Below are 22,610 nucleotides of genomic sequence, written 5' to 3' on the forward strand. Positions count from 1 at the left end.
TGTAATTGGCACCCTGCAGGTTGATACAGTCCTCTGTTTTATTTCAAACTTTTAAATTAGAAAAGGTGTTCCTGCTCTGGAACTGATACCTTGTTTTTAACCAGTTATGTTACATGAGACATGAGAGAGAAATATGGAGCATGAAGTGTCCCCCCTCCTGAGCAGGAAAAACATGTTTCTCTATCAGAGTGAGACTTTCTGTGACCAATTTTAGCAGTAATGGTTCACCTTCAGAATGATTTACGATCCCTAAGGCAAGAATAGATATATTAGACATTTGATTTGAAAAGATTTAAAGAGATAATTATTGTATGCAATGAAACTAAATTTTTAAGCAGTTGAAGAAGAAAACAAGTTTCAGTAGGTGTAATCTCACTTCTCAGACAAATTTCCTTGTTGTAGTATTTTTTTTTTCATTTTAATTATAAATGTGAAACATATACATTAATGTCATTTATAATAAAAAAACATATATGTGCATTATTATAAGTTATCCACAATGTGAAGGTCCTTCTAGTTCATTTCTTATCTTCAACATATTAAGCATGTTTAAAATGATATCCTTTTTAAGAAACTTTTTTCTTTTTGTGGGAGGATTTATATTTTTTACAACAAAGATGAATCACATTTAAATGAAGAAAATCTACTGATAATATGAAGTTTCCAAAACAAAATGAAGCAATGAGATTGAAAAATAATAAACGTGTGGTATAGTGATAAGGTATAGTGAGAAGCAATATATAATACTTTCGGGTGCTCACAGGATACAATGTTATTAGTTTGTATAAAAAGTTATGTTAATTTATATTTTATAAATGTTAAAATGCCTTTGATAAATATTGTATTTTTTCATTGAATAGATAAAAATAGGTAGAAACAGAATGGTTTATTGTGATTTAAACCATGAGAGGCATTTCAGTTGTAGTGGGGCCATAATGAATGCTGCTTGCATCAACTTTTATCTCAATACTTTGTGAAGAAAGTGCAGGTTGATGCGATTGGTTGTGAAGTTGTACGGATGTTGAGGAGATCAACAGGATGAGGCAAGGCAAATTTAACCTTCTAAAGTTAGCTGTAACTTTAAAAAAAAATCAATATGACAAACAGGAAACCAAAGAAGATGTAGAAAAAAAAACTGGTGAGAAAACCTCAAAAATTACAAAATTGCATTGAATAAAATAGAAATGGCCTATATTGTCCGACTCGGGGAAAATCCATGTATAGCAGCAGCTTAAAAGTTCATGAAGCTGCTAAAACAGGCCGGAAGCAGTCGAAGCCCAGGTATGAAATATTTGACCGACTAATAGCATACAGCAATTCCTACTCAGACTCAAGGTTGTGTTGGTCACAAAGCCTCTGAATTAGTCAAAATAAATGATAAAGCAGACAATGACTATTTCTTATCAGTGCCGACAACACAGATAACCAAACATCATTGGAGGCAGTTTGAAGAAACATATTGCAGCCAATCTGCTGAAGTTTTACTGGCGACAGTCAGGTCAAACACCGTCATAGTCTCAGGTGAGCATTGGCATGGTTAGCAGGCACCCCACAGTGACAGCAGATTAAAATAAAGAAACGTCAGTTTTTCTTTAAGACTTGCACACTGTGAGTGCTTCTTACTGAGGAATGTTTAACAGTACCTGACACGATGCTGTGCAGCCCTTAAAGCCCCGTCAGCCAGGGTTTAATTCAGACGTTTAACCAAGTCCACTTACACACACACACACACACACACACACACAGAAGAGCAGCAGAGGGGTAAGTTCTGACAAACTCTGAGACGATGACACCTTTCTTCAATCTGACGGGTTGTACGTGTGCTGCGTTCACAACCTTTTTGCTTCTGTTTGTTGTACTTCATTTATTCTTACACCACCAGCGGTAATTCCAATATTAAAACGCGGCAATGACGAAAACGCTTCAAACATTCACACACGTTTTTCATAAATAATGACAGAACTCAGTGGTGGGTCGTGAAAATATTTACCATATGCTTATTTATCTTCCAAATTAAACTCCACAAAGAGCTTCAACCTAGAGTGTGTGTGTGTGTGTGTGTGTGTTTGATATAGCAGTCTGTACTTTAGAGGCATTATGGAGCCCCACTGCTCTTGTTTTTTTTTGTGCGTGTGTGTGTGTGCGTTGTTTCAATAAAGCTGGTAGGCCTCTCGGATGGAGCGATGGCCTGTTTGAAGTGGTAATTACTCTGGTTTGTATCGCTCTCTCTCTCCCTCTGCAAGTATTGGTTTGCCTCTCTCACCCCAGCCTGGGTGTTTGTATCTTTAGACAGTACAGCCGTGAATCATTTTATAGGTTCTGAAAGCTGCATGCACATATCAGGTCAAGATTTAACCACAAAGTTTGCTTAAAAAAGGACTTCCTGTTTACTCAGACAAGAACTTACAGAAATGTCATCTGGGTCTGGAAAACTGGATTCCTTATTTATTTATTTTTTATTCTGAACTTGTTTAAGTGGGAAGGTAGAGCAGCGATCCCTGAAGTCTGCTACCTGGAGGATTACCAATCAAACACCCATGCCATTTCATACGTCACTCCTGTCGCCATAATGATAGGGTTGTGAGAACTGTTGTGTGGTTCTGCAGGAAATTTTCCAGTTTTGAGTGCAGAATTTGATCAGATTTTATGTTGATGGTCTTGTATAAACAGGACTATACAAGACCATTTTTCTCTCCATTGTTAAATCATATTTGTAATAAAAATGCCGTAACAGAATTAATGTGTTTAATGTTAGCTAATTTTACAAATACATCAAGAGTTTGTAAAAAGAGTTAAGATCACCTTATGTAAAACACTGTGCACAATAAATCTATTTTATATTTCACATCAGTGTTTTAATTAACAAAACACTTCTGTTACATACACTGGCTTTACTTAATTTTACCTATAAAAAGAGTGTTTTGGAAGTATTTTTGAGGTTATTGGTTCACCACTCAACCACAGCTAATTTAAATTACAGCATGATAATAAATATGTAATTTTTAAAATTAAGGGGTTCATAAAATGCAAAACAAACATGAACCAGTTGGAATTGCATGTCTTTAAATTCAGACAACTTCCCTACTAATTTAGCACCAGACTGAAAATGATGAAGCAGCCCTTTATCAACAAAAAGGATTATTGACTCAGAGACCACTGTGCAAAAATATGTATATTTACTCAGAATTGAACAGTAACACTGCCTTTATGCATTAGCCTGTTGATGGTGATCTTGTTGATGGTTGATGTTCCCTATTTGGTCTATAAATCATGACAGGAATGAACAGGGCTAGTAGAAAATTTTGGGATCATTGTGAATATTCCTATGTGTCGTTCATTCTTCACTATGAAGAGAACCATCAAATATGTTGGAATTCAATTGTTTGCACATTCCAGGCACTCAATAAATAACTTGTCTAATCAGGTTGGTTTCTTCTTACAAAGAATATTTTTTGTTATTGGTTAAAATGATCGTGTTTAACCGTTGGCTCTTTCCGTGTATTCCTCGTCAAGCCTTAGAAATGCATCACAGGATGAGATGTTGCGTGTCCGTGTGAGCATACTTTTCCCCCTCTTGTCTTCCCTCCATCCTCCTCTTCCATCTTTCTTCTGTAAAATCCAACATCCTGGACACAAACCAGGCACCCAGAGCGAAATGAGACACATGACGGCAGAGAAAGACGGTGACTGATTGAGACAGAGAGGAAACACAGAGGCTGGAGGTGGGTAGGGGGTTGGGGGGAAATTTCACCATCAGTACAACATCTCATGTGCTTCTTTGCATTTTCTAAATCCCTTTTTGCCATTTTTGCCCTGTCTTCTCCCTCTCTGTCTCTGCAGCGGTAATCACTTTGCATGCACTCATTTAAATATTAAAATTTTCTTTAATCATCAAAGCCAGCGAGCATCATGCATATTCATATCATCTCACCCCCCAAATGCCTCCATCCCCTGCATCTCAGGTTCATTACTCTGCCACACACCCATTAGCCACTTTCCTAATCACACAGTTTACACGCACAGACTGGCCACGTATGCACGGACATGCACACGCACGCACACACAGCTAGCCAGCAGCAATAGCCGGTGCTAATCCACTAACTAGACTAAAATACACAGGCATCCCTCCAGTCCGAAGTGAGTGAGCAGACTTGTCATCCATCTCGATGGCTGGAGCTGCGAGTATTTGTCAAGAGGCTCGGCGAAGCCCTCATTTGCATAATGACTTTGTAGTTCTGCATTAATAAAATTTGCATATGAAGCCGTGTTAATTACTCCTGATCAGCCTTTTTTGCATTCATGCATGGTAATTTTCGGCGACTTGCAAAATTGATGTCCTGGCTTCAGTGATGAGATTGGTGGAGGAGGCAGTGGTGTGTGTGTGTGTGTGTGTGCGCCTGGGAGCGTGTGTGTGAGGGAGGATGAAGGTGAGGCCTGGAGGAGGAAGAAGAGGAGGTGAAAGGAATGTTGGACCTTTATCAAAGATGACAGATCTACTCTCTTTTTGCCCGTAACTTTCTTGAAATCTGCTTTATTTGTCGAGAAACTGAAGGCTTTTCAGTAAATTCCCATCCTAAATTTATCTCACCCCCCCCCCTCCCCCCCCCCCACACACACACACACACCACACACACACACACACACAAACACCCCTACACACGCGCAAGCACATGCACACACTGAGTCGAGCACTGGCTGGCAGCCATTTGTAAATCTATTGTTTACTCACAGTTCTTCATTTCAAAATAGAAAAGACTTCGCAGACAGTGCCGGGTTTAATGAAGATGAAAACATTCACAGAATTTTGGAGATTACAACTTAATTTCAGTGATGTAGATGCCTGCGATTTCATACATGTGATACTTCTAATAATCATGAAAAAAGTGAATAGACACTGATTTTAAAAGATGTGCCTTTATTTTAAATTGTCTTCTGCGAGAAGAAGGTTATTTTAATTTCTTGGGGGGTAGTTTGATCCACAGAGCATTTCTGTGCTATTTTGCGTTAGTGGAGTTCAATTTATATCAAAAGGGAATGAAGACAAAGAAGGAAAGCTATGTTATTTTGTGGTTTGATTTATTAAAACACAGTCAGAGGTTGTTGGGACCATGGAGAGTCTCCAGCTGCGGCCAATAAAACCATCAACAGGATGGGAATAAATCACAGGGCAGCTTTGGATAATACCGAGGAATCGTGGTTTCATTCTTCAACACTTAGAGTTCATGTTTGTGTGTTTTTGCACCAAAACAGATGGTTTGATATAGTGATTTTAGGTGACACTGTAATAATTTATTTAGCAAATAGTTAGTGTGAATAACTTATTTTCTATGAGAGATATATGTGAAGATGACCTGGATCATATGCTTCTTTTCAGATAATCAAGAAATATTAATCCAAATATTTGGACCTTTTTGTATGGTATTTTTTTTCTCTTTGACAGGAGGAATAAATTTTGTCAAAATCTTGACAAATGGTTGCCTTTTTTATCTGTAACTTTAATGTGTGAAAACTTGGGCAATGATTAGCAGAAATGTGTGAATGAAACTTACATTAATGGAAGCTATCACCTCATTCATAAAATAACAGATTGAAAAATTATTTTTACTTTGTGTTGTCGACAAATTGCAAAGAGGAGTAACACATTATATACCTTTGATGGGTTGACACAGACAGGGTCTTCCACAATACCAGTTTCTGGACTTAAAATAGGCCCAGTGCTAGATCCAGCAGGCATTTGAAGAAAAAACTGGTTTGCCACCATCTGACAATCAACTTGCAACTATGTTATTGGCTGGATTGAGAAACTATTAATAGTTTAGCTTCAAATACATTGTTTATACAGTATCCCTCTAACAGATGCCCTGATATCAGAATTTTATATATCATTGTTGCTTTTAACAACATGAAGTGTTTATGAACGCTTCACAATGCAGCCCAGTTCTTCACTGATCTAATTGGGACCAGAAGCTCTGGAAAAGGAGATAAACACATCATTCAGAGCAAGATTTATTCACCAACAGTGTTAAAGAACTCAGTTGGAAATGGTGTTTATAGATTCAGCTGAACCACAGCTTTGTGCATTGCATTGATCTACAAGTAGCAGCATGACAGAGTCAGCATTTTTGATACCAGTCAGATTTTCTTGTGAAAAGTTAAGCTGTGTTCTTTTTAGGTTTTTGTCAGATTAAAAATGTGATTTGGTGGTGGTTTCCATGAGCTCACCTAATAAAGCTAATAAAGAATCAACTTATTTGATCCAGGGCCAGACACACAAAGAAGCATTAGCAACAGTTTAGCAAAGTGGCTAGCTTTCTGGGAGAAACAAAAAACAATGGAACATTTTCAACAAATCTAATAAAATAAAATTAATTGGGCCTTGTAAAGCTTAGGGAAGAGGCTGAGATTTGTTATATTAAAAAGTTCCATTTTTGATTTTATTCCTTTTGGCGTTAGATGTATTGCAGTTAGGTTTAGACAACAACAATTACTTGTTTACGGTTAGAAAAACAATACTCATCATTCCTTCAGACTGTAGGGATATGCCATAAACTTGTTTTCTTTTCTGTACTTCAAGACTTTCAGCAGCTCCAATTAAAATACGAAAACCCTGCAAACCTGTACTGGTTTGAGTCCCTTTCATGCTGTGAGGCAACACCACTAAACACCTTTCCAGCAGCCTCAGGAAACATTTCTCACTGCAGATACAGAAAACTGAAGGGAAACAAGAACTGTCAATTTATGTAAAATTCAAAGTCAGTTTTAATGCCCATTTCATGTTTCTGTTTATTATTATGTTTTCATTTTCAGTTTATATTATTTGCCGTTGAAGTCCCTAAACTACATGCCATAGCCTAGAATCACAAAACACATGGTCTTGACTGAAGACAGATTCTTCTTTGAATTATTTGTCTTCTCAGGAACTAAAGACTGACTTGCATAAATCAAATGAATACTTTGTGTAGTGCCGGGTGAGACAAGCTGCACATACATAGAAAACTTATCGTGTGTTTAATCCTTGAAACTGAGCTTATCCATGCCACATCAACACATTTTAAATAGCATTTTGCAAACTGGTGAAATGTCATCTACATTTTTGCAGAAAGCAATTTATTAAAACTACTTTGTGTTATCATGTCAATGTGCAATGATCTCTCATTAAGAAAAGATATCTTCTAGATTTTAAACAAAACCATAAAGTATCATCGTTGTATTTCTTTCATTGTTGTGTTTCTTCACATAAAACAAAAGGTATTACCTTTTGTTCTACATTTTTTGTTAAGCATGACTGTGGACAGAGAGAAAAAAGCGAATTGGGAAGCTATGTGGAGCTTCCCTTCCGTCTTAATTCACTTTCACTGCTACTGATATTTAAGGATGCAGGCTCTGCAAAAGCTGCAACAGCATTCCCTCCGAATGCTATGTAGCTGCACTGAGACGTTGCGTGTATGTGTGTGTTCACAGAAATTATGCATGCGCAGACTCTCCTTAGTGTGTGCTTAATGTTAACACAAGTATGTTCACACATTTAGGCTGCAATTTTTCTTAGTGACACTGTTTATGTTGAATTGTTTAATGAGTGTAGATGTTTCGGTCATAGATATAGCAGCTGGTCATATGTAGAAATATCTTTCCAGGATCAGATTTTTAAAAAGATGGATTCGACTTATCTCCATATGATCCAGTCTTGAGGGGCTGTGAAAGTTTTCCAACAATCGTCGGCTAAGTGACAGAATGAAGGTGGGTGTTTCATCCTGGCATTCTTGGTGACTGCTCATTAATTTATAGAACATTAAATTAGGGTCATTTCAGATTAATTAAGTCATGTTTTCATGATTATCACAGCAATATGTAAGTCAAAATTGATCTAAAAACAGAACATTTATTTAGTTGTGCATATAATTATGAGTTGGTTCAACAGTAAGGGGAAATGTGGTAATAATTTCATGCCAAATGTGCACCAGAAGAGTCTGAACTTAAACTTTAAAGTTGTTTCTGAACCTGTGAGCTGGTCCTCATTAAATGTGAGTGAAATAGAGCGATGGTTCCCAGCCTGATGGTCAGGACCCCCACAGTGCGCAGCAAGATCAATTTTGGGCAGCTGGCAAATGAATAACAGAAGAGGAAAACATATTTGTGCTCCACAAAGTTGTTTAGTCACGTTTTTACTCGTATCCCCCTCGATAATTCATTGGGTGGTGTCTCAAACAGAAAGAAAAAACTTTAATAAAACAAAAACAGGGTTTTGATGGTACATACAAAGGAATGATGTGTTCCTGAATGGAGTAGCCATTATTTCCTTAAAGCTCAGTACAACTGATGGAAAATTATGAATTAGGAAATTTCATTTTATTGATTTTTTTTTACTAAATGTTTTTAAGCATAACTTGGAGCTCTTAATTTTTGGAACATAAATGAAACATTAAAGCTTTTATGTTCCCCAATAAAATGCCTAAAGCTACATTTAAAGTGATATAATTGGTGCATCAGATTTGAGGAAAGGACAAACTTCAGAAAGTTACAGGAAAAGTAGAATGAAAGGCATTTCACTAAAGAGTGTGAACAGGAACTGACTGAGTGACAAAAGCAAATTCATATTGGTGTCGTTGTGCACTGTGAGCATGCTTTTTCTCTGAGGTGTCCTCTAAGTTCTAAAAAGACACAAAAAATGCTAATGAAGGTTAGGAATCTAAAAATATAAAATGCAAGAACTAAATTCCAAAGAGTACAGGAAAGACAGCAGATGAGCAGGGCAGAGATGCATGAAACACAACTAAAAAACAGAAAAAGTAAATTAGGGTCTTTATTAAGTAAGGAAATAAACGAATGGATCCAAAGCGGGTGTAAAGATTAGGAATGAGGTGTGATGGGAAAGCAGGAAGCAATCACAGCAATGAGAGATCAATAACTAATGAAATTTGAAATAGAGAACTTGGACCTGAAATAATAATAAAAAAAATACAGAGAGCAAAAGTAAAGGAACAAATCCAATGATGTGGTAAAGATTGTAATGTTGGATTGGTCATCGAAAACAGAAAGTTTGTCATTTTCCTTTCTCCCTTGTAGATGTATCACAGCAGCTCTGATGAACTCCTGAAGTCTCTGAGCCGGTCTGTGGCAGATTTCGCCCTGCTGAGTCTCAGATAGACGCCGGGCTTTGTCTCATCTCCTCCTGCTGCAACAGCCGGCTCTTTCTCTGCAGCTTTGAGGATCTGAATCCTTGTGTCGTCTATCAACCTGACACTAGTGGCTTTTTGCAGCAGCTTTGAGTACATGTTTTCGTTTTATAAAGGCAGAAAAACTGGGAGGAATTTAGAGGCAAGGGAACAGACACAATACCTCAGAGAAACATTGGAGATACAGGCCTTTCTTCAAGGTTTTCTTGAACCAAACGGTGGGGGATGGAAATCTCGGCTAAAACAATTTGACAGCTTTGTTGCAGTAGTTCAATCCGGGCTGCACGGACAGTTTTTTCTCTGAGTGTTTGCAACTCATGGCTGCCCCTCTCCTCTACAATAGTCTGTTGGCGTTTAGCACTGGCCAAATCACCACTTAACAAAAGCTAATTTCTCACTTGGTTAAACTGGGAGGGATTAGGGGCTCTGTGTTGGCCCAATCCATGTTTGGTGAAGAGTGAGGGATGGAAGGATGTTAGGAAAGGATTTAAACCTCAATTACAAGGGACTGAGGGTTTTGTGTGTCCGTGGTGAAGGTGGGACGCAGAGGTTTAGTGACTTCTCTGTGTGTTTGCCTCCTCGTCGTATGTGTGCATGTCTGTTTATGTGTGTGGAGGAGTGTGTGCATTTATGTTCCTGCAGCTAAGGGTGACATAGCCTGACAAATACGTGTTGATCTCCTTGTTTGTAAGGGTTTAAATCTCTCCAGTTACTGTTCAGCTATACAACACAGAACCACAGCTTATGGCAAAACAGTAATTTAAACCAATCCTGTTAGGTTTTTCTGTAAGGAAGTGGTTTGCTCTTAGTATTCATAATTTTCTCACCCGGACTTAAACACTTTCTACTAAATTTGTTATTCTATATTTGTATTCCAGAAAAGCAGCCTAACTTGTAAGGCAACCTCCTCAGTGGATGGGCATTTCAAAACTATTCGAGACCTATTAGATTGGACTGGGATGAGGGCAAATTTAGAAAACCTCCCACAGTGATTCAAAAGTCCTGGCACAATTCTGTCAAAGTGTGTCTGGATGCAGAAATCTATGCCATCTTTAGTTCAGTTGTAATGATGGGGCTGTACCTCTGGCATGGCTCCATCAGGGCTTTAAATTTCCAGGCCACACCTCATGTATAAGTTGCTACCACTATCACTTGCTACAGCTCGAGAGATTGCTTTAAACGTTACCTTCAGTGCAAAATGTTTTCAATTTTCTGCTTTTGTTTCGTACCTAAATGACCTCAACAAATATAAAACCACAGGAGTCATGGAGTCTATGAATCTCTTCCTGGTCTCTGCTAAAGCAACAAGCAAACAGACCCCCACTGAGACATTGCCAATCACAACCAGTACCAAAAACAGGGATGTAATAAAGGCTGGAAATGCTGCAGTGCTTTCATTGGATTACCATAAATGCAAGAAAACATAGCCATTAAAAACAGTGTTCTGTTTGAAACCACTTAAGCGCAGACATGCTATATTCGGGTCTGGATCTGAATTGTGGCTTGTGATTTAAGAATCTTTGAGCTAGGTCTTTTAAAACAAATAAAATCCCTGGATTTTTATTTGTATGCTGACTAACTAATTTGGTTTATTTACTTTATTTGGTGGTGGTTATTTAATTTTTTATATGTACCACCCCAGAAAATTCAAAGTTTTCCAAGTACCTCCATCTTGAAAACCATTAGTATCAGATGATTTATGTGACAAAAACTCATCCCAAAAAACAGAAAAACATAATTTTTTTTGAATGTTGCAGTTTGATTATGTTTCTCATTCTTCCATCTGTGTTGAAATTTGCCAGCCTGGAGTTTGAAAAAATAAATTAAATTACAGAAAAGACCTCTACAATACCTTACGTTTGGTATATTATTTCCACCTCAATCAGCTCCTACAGAAACTCTGAAACCTTCAAATTAAAATCTTCATATACTCTCACTTCTCCCAAAACTGTTTGCCACACTTTTTTCCTCATCTTTTCTTCCTATGATTTTCAGTTTTATACCAGAGGGATTGTAGTTGATGTTGGTGAACCAAAGAAGGAGTTTTTGCAGCTTCTCCTCGTGACTTTCTGGGGAAGAAGAGTGGGATAAAGAGGAAGATAGAACCCCCCTGAACACAAAACTCTTTGGTTTATATCAAAGCTTCGCCTCACCCCTGCTGACACCCCTGAATTATTCACTTAGAGGAAAAGATAAACAAAGCTCACCAGCTACAGTTGTTCTATTGATTTCTCTGGGCAACATCACAGATAACAAAAAGAAGGCTGGAGGAAAGGAGTTGGGATGCTGCCGTCTCTGCCTTTCTTTTCTTTTTTTAAAATCTTTAAATAAATCGATAACATGTGTAGTTTTTCTCCTGAGAAAGCAGCCCGTGTCCTGTTTGTTTCCCAGCACAACAAGTAATGAATTTATATGATAGTTTTTATTTGATGTTGTTTAGCCTGTGAGAGCTGTTTGTGTACGAGGGCCCTCCCATGTGGGAACGGTTTGTTTTCTACCTGTTGGAGGGGCTAAAATTGCCCCCGTTGCAGGATAATTTACAATGCAGAGCGAGGCTGGGGGCTGGCCAAGTAAACAATACTGGCTGAGGGCCAAAAACTGGCAGCAGCCGCCTGATTAAAGACAGGCAGACCACTCCCCATTCCTTCTTCTGCTTCTTGCCTTTATTCAGACAGAAATCTGGGAAGAGTTTAAGAATAAAAACGCTGCTTAAGAAACATACTCAAGCACACAGTTATTGATAATTTCAGACATGGTTTACAGCTTTGACCATGAGGATTTTATGTGATGTGTAAAGATGCTGTCTGCCCATGTTTTTCCCCTGCTGGACCCCCTAAGTGCCCTGTGGTGCCATTTCTAGATCTACAAACAAAAGGCAGACCTGCATGGAGAAAATTGCAGGTAAAATGTTCTCAATCGTTGTGGCTGCCAGATCACCACAGGGTTCTGCTCTGTTTCCTCTCACTGCCCTACAGCGGATTGTTCTCTCAATTCATTGGTACTTTGCAGTAGATTACAACCACCCATTCAGCCATTTACAGCAACTGCAGGGTCCAAGCCATTGTCATGCAGCTGTGATTGGTCAGTGGATAAAGTGTGACCAACTGCTGGCAGGGCTTAGCCTCTCAAGGTTTGTTTGAGCTCCGTGGTGCCATCTGCCTGGCCACGGTGAAGGGAAATCATATCAGTGCATCCGTCATGACAGCTGAATGAAGCAGGCACATGCAGAGAAAGCAGCTCTTGCAGTAAATGTTATGACCTAAATGGTCAGTTCTTGGATAAAAGCAGCATCTGACTGACCCATGCTCTCTGTCACATTCTGTGGGGTTTACAAGAGACTGAGCTCTATCATGTGTGAAACAGCAGGTATCTGGCATAATCTGCAGACAATCATGAAATGGTTGAAGGTTCCTTGGAATAAAACAGAGACCTTTCAAGAGCTCCTTCAAAATTAGATTTTGTAAGGACAAATTCTTTTTTTGGTTGTTGCTTTATTATAAATATGTGATACCAATGCATTCTTGTCATTTCTGCTCTAAAACATGAAGGCTACTGTTTTGTTTTGCTCATGTTTTTATTTGTAAAAACTAAAAGACAAAATAAAGGGCTGCAGAACAGTTTGGTATATTATTTCCACCTCAATCAGCTCCTACAGAAACTCTGAAGGAGTTTTACCTATTACCTGTTGCAATAAAAGATCAAACTCTGCAAGGTTCAAATATAATTTTGTCATATTTTCTTGTCTGCTAAGCTAGAGACATAGAAATTGAGTTGGGGATGAAGTCCCTTAGACTTAAATTTGAGCTGTTTTCCAAACTGATGTGCTGACAGTTTTCACCTGAAGCTGTGTTCAGTTTCTCCCATATTCTGCCTAATTTGACAAGTTTGCAAGAAAACAAGTCTTGACGCCATAATTTGCTCAATATTATGAGCATCCTTAACCTTTTATTACCCATACTTAAGTTAGCACATTACTTTCACTATGTCGTCATGGTGGTGGGGTTAGTCTTGATTAGCTTAAAACCAAAGCTGTTGTTTTCCAATGGTAAATTGACTTATGGCACAATTCATTATCTATGGAGACAATTTCAAGATTGTTGGACCTGGTTATACCTCCCATACAGGGAGTAGTTGGGTTAGGGTTAGGGTTAGGAGACTCATTGGTGAATCTTACCCACTAGGATCTGTTCAAGTGTAGGCCAGATAAGTTTTAGAGATCCACCATCTGGTCACTTCACCAATGCAGGAAGAGATTCAAGGATCCGGTACATTGTTGATTTGGAAACAATCACAGATGAAGACATTGGCAGTACAATTTCAGTTTCCTTAAACTGATATTCAGTCAAAAAACATTAGCTGACTGATGGGAAGTCAAGATCATCAGGGTTTATGGGAAAAGCGGTCTCAAACTTCTACCTCAGGAGGTAATTCAGTCATTTGATTCAGGTGGACCAGTGATGCTTTTAAAAGTTGCAGGACACTGGTCCTTGAGGACTGTAATTTGACAAATCTAGTGTTGAACTTGGAAGCAGATTTCACAAAGGCCCCTTTCTCATTGACTAAATCTTGTATTTATGTGGTTTCCATGCATTCTCTTACTACGACCATTGTTGAACATATGGCTCACAGTGTTGTAGTTTGCTCTGCCATGTTTGAATCCTTGGGAACGAAAAATGGAAGGTCTTATTGAGGGACACCCATGTAGGTGAAGGACATATGTAGCAAGAACTACAGCTGTGATTTTGGAGATTTTGCGCAAGCAGCCAGGTTTCTACAAACCTATTTGAACCGAGCTTACCACAGGGTATGTATGTGTATATATATATATATATTATATATATATATATATATATATATATATATATATATATATATATATATATATATATATATATATATATATATATATATATAGTTGAGTTATGTGCTGTGTACAGAGGGCTTTTAAAGTAGAAGAAATTGAGGATAAATGAGAGCAAAGGTATAATTAACACAAATGAGTCTTTAGATTAACTTTAATTTAACTCTTGACATTTATGTAGTCCACTTTAAAACTGCATGAGTCAGCCAGAGTGACTGCTCTCTGTTTAGTTCACTATATGTACCATTGCTGCGACTCTGTTAATTTCACTGCACTCATCCAGCCCTTATAAGGTCTTGCAGCACAGACCTGTCCCCTCATCCCTCTTGCATCCCATCCATACCCTCCCTCACAATTTCTGGTCTGGATTTCCTCTACTTGTCCCCCTTTCTCTCCCTGCTCCCTCATCTCGGTGTTATTTCTGGATAAACAAGTCCACTCAGACCCCAGAGTTCTGTTCCTGATTGTCTTTCTCTCCTCTCAAACTAAAGTCAAATCTGCATCAGCACTTTCCCTGCCTCACATCCATGATAAATGTAAAATTAAAAAAAAAATATATATATATATATATATATATATATATATATATATATATATATATTATATATATATAATATATATATATATATATATATATATATATATATATATATATATATATATATAAAAGGCTGCAGTCACCTGAAAGATCTCTGTTCGCTTTGAGAGTTGAAAAGGTGAAACTGATCAGAGGGCGTAATGTTGAATTTATAAACCTGTCTGCTACAGTAAGGAAGAGCAGGCGAGCAGTGAAGGACCAACGCAGACAGAGAGAGATTTTCCTTTTGATGCTGCTGTCAGACAAAGCTGTAATATGTCTTATTCAGACAGGAGAGGCACTGCTACATCACAGTCTTGGATGATTCTCCGGCTTGTGCGTGTTCCAGGAGACTCCCACTTGGCCGAGCTCAGCTTGGACGAGTCTTGCATTCGGGAAGGAGGGGGATGGAATTTGGACGGGACGGGAGATGGGAAGAGGAGGGAGGGATCCAAAAATGTGCTGGACCGCTGTCCCTGTCACATCAACCTCATGGCAGAGTTTCTCTATTGTGGCTATGCCAACTCTCCACCTGACAGCATGTCAGTGACTTAACTGTACAGACAAAAACACAGTTTTCTCCATAGAGATGTCTGTGAGAACTGAGAATCTACTTCAAATTTAAATGTTAACAATTATGTTTAAAGGTAGAAAATCAAGCACCAGAACAAATAAATTCACAAATAAAATTGCGGTCTTCTCCTTAATGGCAATTCAATTCTATTTCAGTACAAATTCAATATTGTGATGTAGTTAATAAAAAACAATTCTTTGATGTCAGGTTAAATGCATTTTTGTCGTATTTAACTAATTCAGCATGCTATTTTAGGTCAAAGTACTTACTGAGATTACTTATTGTGTCCTTGACACCCCTGTGGGGGTTTATTTTCAGCCTTTAAATATTTGTTGCAGGTTTTTCCCTTTATTTCTTTACTCATTTCCTGTCTAATTAATGTGACTGAAGGTCACTGGCTGCACTAAAAAAAATAGAACTAAAACTGAAGAAACTGAAGTCTCTTTAATCCCCATAATAAAAAAACTGCACATGCATGAAATATTTAAGTGTGGATCCTCAAGATCCACACCGGTGGTACTACTACCAGTGTACCACCAGAACTACCAGTTCTGCTACTGGACCTGACGGTTCTGCTACTGACGGTTCAAATATTTATTTGATGCAATAATTGTGTTTCACACAATGCTTAACTGAGATATTTAAAATTTAAATTTTTGTTTCAATTTGATGAAAATAGTCATGCTGTGGGCCATCTCCTGCTCCCTGGGAAATAATGGAATGACTCAGCATTTTGTGAGCGTCCAGTGTTGGCATTATTCAGCAGCTTCTTCTTTCTTTTATTTAATTACATAAAAATGACAGAATACCTGAACTAAGTTAGTTGTAAGGCAGAAAAATCTACTTTTCTGCTATATTTTATCATCTCTCCAGACATTAAATGCAGATTGTTTTGGACATATGCAAAGTATCATAAAAGTGTCATTGGTTTTACTGTATTTAAATGGCAACTACTGAATAAAGACATTCAGAGAGAAATCTGATGCTTTACAAGAGACGGCAACAAATATGTCAGCTACTTTGGAAGTCACCTGAGAGGCAACGAAGCGCAACAAATCTGTCACATCGCTGTCTTCCATCGACATACACATTCGGAGTGACATGTATCAGGTGTCGTGTGTTCGCGTGTGCATTGTGCAGGATTATAAAGGTGGCTGTAGAGGCTCCTGCCGCTCCTCACAGTTTCTCGCAGGCTCCCCAGGTGCAGTGGTGCAGGCCAGTGTGTGGGATTAGCTGGTATGCTCTGGCGCTCTCCTCTTCTAATCCCTCTAATTTGTTAACAGGGCACAGAGGCAGCAACACACACAAACGCACAGCAGTTTGTTTTGGATTGGCCTTGTTCTGACTGCGGGACTCGTTGCACTGCGTGAGGGACCGCGGATCTCTCCCTCTGCCTTCCTCTTCCTCTAATGAGCTAAATTCAATCTAATTTGGTTCTGATCTGTTCAGCTTTCCTTTCAAAGCCACACCAATAGGACCCGTTTTTTCTTGCCAGGAATGCGTACAGACCTTGTTCAGTGATAATCCTTTGTTGGCTGGGTAACATGAGGAGAAGATGGGATGAAACTAAAGTTCAACACACATCCCTGGAGGAAGAAGGACAGAGGAAAATTACACAAAAATAGAGAAAATTAGACATAAAAACAGAGCTCATGTTGATTATCTTAAATCTGGTTAATTATGGTTGTACCAGAATGGCATGCTGGATACAAACACTTCTTTGTTTCCACCACTTGTACATTTGAATTCAGAAGTTCAGCATCATTGCATTCAAATTGTTTGACCAGACATTCAAATCCATATTTTTTTCATATTCACCCAGATTTTTGTCAGTTAACATCCCTTTCAGAAAAAATAAAATTTCAAGCAAAACATATTTGTAAATTATTAAAACATAAGATGTTTCTAATATGTTCAGATTGCTCGTTCAGATAGTATTTATTTTATAATGTTGAGTTTCTTTTAGGTGGGACGACATGACTATTTTGAATACTCGATCTTCAAACATAGTTTGCAAGAGAGAAAAAAGATCAAATCCACATATTGGTTCCCAATTTAAACTCCATTCATTTTGAATACTTTGCATACTTTTTTTTAGCTGAAAAACAAGAAAGTCTGTTAGATGGCAGCTCGTTTTGCTGCTTGCAATCTGACAGCAAGAGCCTAAAAACCAGAAGGACTTTGGGGTTTGCCTCTTGGTTTTTGGCCAACAGCATCTGCGGTGATCTGAGCTCGGAGATGACTCACATTTCCCACCGGAGCTTCAACAAGACTTCTGGCCGGCCGGTGCGTCGTGCAGCAGATAAATTCGGCTGTTGGAGCAAAAGATCTTGATGAGATTTAATTAAAGCTGCTGCTGGTACTGTATGTGGTCTCGTAATGATTCTAGTTGTGAGCTATTAAAACCAATTTAAAGTGCGTGTCGGGCTGCACTCAAACCACTTCATTCAGAGCTAACAGACTATTTAAAGAATACTGGCAAAGCGGCGCCGAGTGAGCTCCGTTTTTGAAATGAGCTCAGAGACACATGAAATAAACACCTCCTAATTCCCCACAAGCAGCAACTAGCTTTGGTGCTGCTCGGATGTGTGCTACATGACATGACTGGAGAAAATGCTGCCATGCGCTGATAGTGATGGACAGCAATGCAAGGTGAGGAGTTAAATGAGGCTCAGCAGCTGTAGGACAGGAGGAAGAATCTATCTGGAATTCATAAATTTCTCATACTAGCTAATTTTTCTCAGTTTTTTTTTTTGTTGGGTTTAATGTTCAAGCTTTAATGACCAAAGTGCAAGACAATAAATCACATTAGATAAAAGTGATACATCAGCCTGCTGCAGGGATCTGCGTAATAACTGGACGCAATAATCCCACAGCGTTCTGCCGACACTCGCTGCCTTAATCGCACTCTTTGCAGCAATGCACCCCCCCCTCTGTAATTGTACATATTTAACTCTCTCTCTCCCACTCTTCCTCCCTCCTTCATCTGTAATAGCTGTGATTTAATTTAGCTATTTAACCTGTAATTCCAGCAATATTTATTGAGGGCCGAGGGGGAGAAAATTGGACCATTAGCCGCCCCAGATGAATACACTGTGATGAAAATGAACGCCGCTAACTGCCAGTTGACCTCTGCACCTTTGCTTTTCTACTCTCTCTTCCTCCTTTTTTATTAGCAGCAGCAGCAGTAATTACAGCAAATTGAATCATAGTGAAAACTGGAATCAGTGTGTAATGAGAGTTTGATTCTGTGTGGAAAAAGTGGGAGGTGGAGTTTCATCTGAAGGAAAGATAGGAAGATGCGGTATGGAGAATTGGATTTGGGTAAATATTATGGTTACTTTTATAAGGGTTCAATAAACCATAGCACACATAAAAGATTAGTTCTTTACCAGATTCTAAACTCTTATAAATTATCCTCAAATGTACAAGAAAAATGTAAAATTACACAGTGAAAGTATTCACCACACAAAGAGGAACCAAGAACGGAAACATAATGAGTAAAAAACTAATTACACTCTATGGTTCAGCAGCTCATGGGAGAAACTTTAGCAGCCATAAATCTTGACTTGTTCTTTCCATAGTTGCCTCAAATGAACCAGTTATGACCAAGCCTTGAACAAATGGCCTCAAACTTAAACTTTGGTGTGCAGAGAAATTCACAGAATGGTTAAATCACTACAAGGTTTGGAAGTCATTAAAAAAAATATTTGGTCTTTAGTCTTGCAATAGGTCCATTAGATGAAGTTTTTCAGACCTTAAGAGAGAAAAACGTTCTCTTTCAACTTCTCTAAACAAGCTCCTTCTTCAGTTTTTATTTTAATTGTGCTGCCATGAAGTTTACCATTCAACATTCTAATTCAAGCCTGTGGAGTCAGTTTTTTTAATCACTTGTCTAAGCATTGCTCAGTCTAAATTTTAGTTGAACTTGCTAGCAACTAGCTGGAATATTTTATGGTTGCAGAATGATGCAGAATGATGGTGATGATTCAAAGAGTTTGAAAATAAACTCATAATTTTTCCCATAGTGATGTAGAGAAATAGTTGCACCTCTAAAATCAATTCTTATGTTATTCTGCCTTGGCATCATGTTAAGACGCACCTCTATCCCACTGACCAGGAAAGCAGTAAGTGTGTAATTATTCACTCATGTCTTTTTCTTTTTCATTCTGTTATCATTGTTAACAGAGAACAATATCCTCTGTGCTTTTTAAGAACTCTAAGATGGTCACAATATATATAAATTAAGAGACATTTATGAGCACTTTTGAAATTTTTCTTTTAGTTTAAAGTACTGGCAACAAGTAATAATGGAAACAATAGAAAACATTAGAGCTTTTCCTCCAATGTTGCCCTCTCTCTATCATAAAAGTCCTGTTTGAACACCATTAACTTGAGATAATTACAAAATATATTTATGTGCAACATGTATGCAGCCTGTTGACTCGATAACTGAGAGGTCTTTTGTTTAATGTTTTGTCTGATCTCCAGCTGATCATATTTTTTTTTTCATCCGTTCACAAACTGATGCTCAAGTTTCATTCATTTTGTGGAGAGTCACAAATATTTTTTCTCACATTTAGTCACGCGTTTTGGAGAAGTTTGGAGACAAATTGACATTGACAGAAGGACAGAGGATATATACTGGACAAAAGATGTTGAATATGGCGATGTCAGAGAGAAAAAAAAGAGGAAGATCACAAGTAAAGTTTGTCCATAGGACATGGGTCAGAGGAGGATGCTGGAGATATAAAAGCAGATGATCCGCTTTGGAGACTACTGAATGGAACATGAAGAAGATGACAACACTCCCTTTTATTAATCATCGGCCCACAGAAACAACAACACAGAGACGAGGAATGAGAGAAAGTGTAAAGAATAAGCCAATTTTTTCTGAATGTGAAACTGAGACTCAATCAGTGAGGTAGAGAAAAAGAAATCAGATTTATTTAGTGTCTCGGTTCTGAAATTGAACAAAAACAGAAGACTTGAACTATTAAAGCTCAGATTAAAGAGTTCTGCAGAAAAATGATGAGATTACAAGCTAGAAAGCTGCTGTGAACCAGATCCAGAAAATATGAAGCTGCTTCTTTCTATTCTGCTTTTAAAAGTGGGCTGACATGTCTAAAATTAAGATCAATTATACACAATTTTGTTCTCCAAATATGATGAAGTCATCATCTTTCTACTTTAAAATACTGTAGCAATATGTTAAGCTCAACTTTAGCAATCCATGTGTGAGCAAACCTAAATTTAAGCAAAGTGTCTCTTTTTCAATTTTGACCACCACTTTTTTCTTTTCTCCACAACATCTGGTGTAAATTATTATTTGATTGTTTGAAATACTCTAAAAATGATTTGAAGACTTCACTTTATTCACATAATGAGTACACTTTGTTCACCAAAATCATGTAGCTGCAAAAGGTGTATAAATAGCTATTGGATTAAATTGTGCTTCGGACACAATGATGTTCATAATTTTTTAATGAGTGTTTTTATTACACAAAGACCTTAAATAATTTTATATTGGATGAAACTTTACAGATTTTAATGAATACCTAACAGACTCCAATCAGACTGGGGGAGGTGAAGAGCTAAAGATGATTCAGAGTTCACATGTCCTCTCTGTGTATCTGAGAGGAAACCCCCGTTTTCTAAGGGTTTCCTATATCCGTCCAAATGTCAAACACATTGAATTTGAGACTCTAAATTGGCCTTAAGTTTATATATATATGCACTTTTTATTTTTTTATTGATAAGCTATTTATTGAATTATTTAGTTTCATTCTGTGCATGCATGTTAATTGCAATCAATTGAATTTTTGCTTATTCTTCTTCTGTTTACTCTAGAAGTAAACACTAATACTAGTGAATTTCCAAATTAGATTTTTTTTTAAATATTAAAAACAAATGTTCAAAACTGCATTATGTTTTATTTACTCTCATGCAACAATATATTTATTTTATGGAAATTAATTACTGAAATACACACTTATGGTCATGTTTTTTAAACAAAGTCTTGAATATGTAAGGCTATGCATTTCCAAAAGGATTGCTTATCTTTTTTATTCCTTAATTTAAAAAAAAAATTACATCAAATATTTTGACTTCAGAATATTTAATAAAACCATTTATTGTGTATAATTGTTATTCCATAAAAAATTTCCAACAGATTACTTAGACGCGTGAATATTTGACGTCACTCTTGGTAGAATCTTAATCACTTCCCTGACTGCTTGCAGAGCATCAGAGTCTGATCTACTGTTTGTCACTAAAATCAGATGCATGCTAAAAGTTGGAATAAACTGTTTTGACTTCCAGGATGCTGCAAGCATAAGATGGTTTATCTCTCTGTGAATGTTCAGCCTGTGACCATTGAAACCTTCTATAAAAAGATGTCAGTGAACTTGTGTAACCTTTACAGACATAGTCAGTGTAAATACTCATACAGGAGATCATAATTCAAAGAGTTGGTGTGTGCACTTGTGTGTGTGTGCGTGTGTGTGTACAGTAACGCTCAGAGAGGAAAGAAGTATCTGTGCAGTGTTTTCTCCTTCACTCCATAAAGCATAGCACTCAGCATTCGACCAAATAAAGTGATGAGCAGCTCATTCGCTCTCCCTGCTTTTTCATATGGAAATAGAAAATAATGGGGTGATTAAATAGAGTCGTATATTAAAGTACAGCTGACATTAGAATTAGCATAATGTGCTCTCGCCTCAGGCTGCATACTTTATTTGCCATCTGCGTTAGACTCCCTTCCCCCGGGAGGGCGCTCTCTTTCCCTCTCTCTCTCCCTCGCACTCTGTCTCTCACTCACACACTCGTACACTTCCCCAAGACAAAAACCATGGCCCTCTGTTTCCACTGTGACCGGAGACAAATAGCGTCTCGGTGCATTATTTCACTCTCCAAAACACACTCACACACACTCCTAAATGACTTCACTGATCAAATGAGAAGTTTGCAGAAAGATGGAGGAAGGGGCAGAGGGAGTGAATGTTTCTTTCTTTGGAGTGTTAAGATTCGACACTAAAACAGCTTGTGAGAAGCATGCAGACAAAAGCTGAGACATGGGGAGCTGTTATTTTCACTGTACAAGTGAGAGTGTGTGAGTGTGTGTGAACGTCCTGTCTGCTATAATTAAGTCAAAAGGCCTTACAGGACTGTAGAGGAGAACAGCTGTTCCACCTCCACGCTGCTCCTCCTTAATGCAAACACACTCACAGAGTGAGACAAATTCATGAATAATTCAAGTTTTATTTATTATTTTTATGACTAATATCATTGTAAAAAAATATCCTTTGTGTTTTCTTTTTTTTTGAATATTTAGTTTACATTTAAATGTCTTAAATTTCAATTATTGCGAATTGGAGACACAATTCTATTTATTTGCTATTTGTTTTAAATAAATAAATGTTCCTC

The 22,610-nt window shown here is 37.7% G+C and overlaps 1 protein-coding gene across 1 annotated transcript in view; it reads left to right on the forward strand.

Moving 5' to 3' along the window:
- bcl11ba (BCL11 transcription factor B a) overlaps positions 1–22,610 on the forward strand; it is a 39,080-nt gene that overhangs the window by 10,812 nt on the left and 5,658 nt on the right. The window lies entirely within an intron of this gene.

This window comes from Poeciliopsis prolifica, unplaced genomic scaffold (genome assembly GCF_027474105.1).
Source record: "Poeciliopsis prolifica strain line A6 unplaced genomic scaffold, Auburn_PproV2 SCAFFOLD013, whole genome shotgun sequence".
In the NCBI taxonomy this organism is placed as follows: Eukaryota; Metazoa; Chordata; class Actinopteri; order Cyprinodontiformes; family Poeciliidae; genus Poeciliopsis; species Poeciliopsis prolifica.